Raw genomic sequence first — 2,106 nt, 5'->3', positions numbered from 1 at the left:
GTTGGCCTGGGCCCATTGATCCAGTCTGTCCTCAGTGAATGAGGAAATATTTAGACATCACAGATTGTCAACTCAGAAGGTTCCTATCTCATAGGCAGTAATCAAGGACGTGCCCATTGGTCTCCTTCACCTACAGGATGTGACATATAATATTCTGCAGCTTCTTATCCCCAGCCTAAGGGGGACGCTGATGCTGACAGTTCAGGTCTCCCTCTCTGATGCACATGAGGCTCATCAGAAAAGACCAGGCTGTCATTTACTTCGGGAAGCTGACACTTTCTAACGTATGTTTGCAGTGGGCACTGACTGCAAGTTTGCAGAAATCCAATGTTCTTTTTATCCCTCAATTGACTTCCAAATCTTGATCTTTAGTATGTCACTGTACCTCCACAGTGCAAAAAAAAATAAGAGCCTGGCAGGATGCAGAGTTTGCTGCTTTACAAAGCAGCATGTCTGTGGAGGAGATCTTTTCCCATTTCCCATTCCCCACCAGGATTTTGGAAAAGGAGCTCTCTGTCTACCTCTGATGAGGTGGACAGGAACAGAGATGGAGGACAGCAAAAGAAAAAGATGAGAAAAATATTTCTAAAACCTAGGAAAAACATTGTTTGAGGAAGAAAAGGACGAAATGGGATCTAGTCAGCTTTAGAGTTAACCTTCCAACCTCCCATATCCTGTAGGACGCAAGGAGCTAAAGAAGAGCAAGACCTGGCAGTTCTCCACACACACTTCTAAATATTGTTGGTGCTAATACTTCCAGTTATATTTACCCACAGAGACAGGAGTTCCTAGTCATGCTACTCACCTGTCCTTTTGCTCCTAAGACACTGTATTTTGTCATTATTTTAATGGAGGTGGGTCAGGAACAAGATTTTTGAAAATTCTACAAGAATTCTAGTTAATACAGCTGCAGTTATGGATATTCATAATACAGAAAATCTCATCTGTTACTTTTAATCTAACCAAATAATCACACTGGACCCAGTAATTCATAGTCTTTGTATACAGTTAGTTATTCCCTTTGTTATCCTTTCCTTTTTTAGCCACTCTAAAACATTAAAATAAACCTTATTTCTAGAACTTTATGAATAAGACAGCAGTAACCATCCATCAAAACATTCTATTTTAATTATTCTTTTTAAAAGTGTAATACAGGGCTGGGGAATCAAATGACTAGAGTATTAATCTCTAGCTCATCTTATACAGACATTAAAAATAACTCCTATAAAGAAATCTCTGTGCTTGAAGTATCCAAATTTACCATTTTTACCATTGAAGATTTTAGGGTTTTAGCATGTCCTTTAGAAGCATCTAAGAATTTCACTGGATTCTTGTGAATATTTCCCTTGCATTTGGAAGAAGTTTTGGTGCCCTTTTAAAGTAAAATTGAAACTAATTTGATAGGCTGTAATAGAATAAGAATTTAGCTTTTGTAAGCAGAATATATATGAAGAGTTTTCCAAAGCTAGTTCATTTCCAATGTTCAACAGTTTGCTGATTAAAGACATGATTGCTGTAGCTGAATGTTTCTGTGCAGAAACAAATTACACAATCTGCTGTGGTTAATACAGTAATAGAGTCCTTTCAAGTGGCCTCCTTTCAAAATGGAATTCAAATTTATAAATAAGCCAACTGTGTTTTCATTAAACTTACTGAATAAATCAATCTGGAGTATTTGTATGTGAAATGGCATCTCTTGATTCTCAGAATCTTACCTTGTTCAAAAAGTTGAATGCTTCAGAAGCACCACAGACAATACAAATTACCACATGCATCCCTCAGCCTTACTAGTACGAGCACTGGAATAAAGAGCCTCCACTATGTGCTGTTTTCTTCAAAATAATTATGTTATTAACCCGTCACTTTATCAAATCACTATTCATGAAGCCTACCCTAGACCAAGTCAAACTTGCCAGGTACTTGCCAGTATGGTATTTTCAATTTTTAAACAATATTCTTTAGAAGCCTCATCTGTTTTTCACTGGTGTTTATATTCCAAGACAACCTACTTCAGGCTTACACTTGAATGTGGCACAGATAAGATGCTAGTTACTAAAATGCCCAACTGTACTTTTACCAAAGGGAAACAAACATCCCCTTTTTTCT

The sequence above is a fragment of the Apaloderma vittatum genome, unplaced genomic scaffold, assembly GCF_000703405.1.
Source record: "Apaloderma vittatum isolate BGI_N311 unplaced genomic scaffold, ASM70340v1 scaffold42952, whole genome shotgun sequence".
In the NCBI taxonomy this organism is placed as follows: Eukaryota; Metazoa; Chordata; class Aves; order Trogoniformes; family Trogonidae; genus Apaloderma; species Apaloderma vittatum.
Note: the sequence above shows the minus strand (reverse complement) of the source record.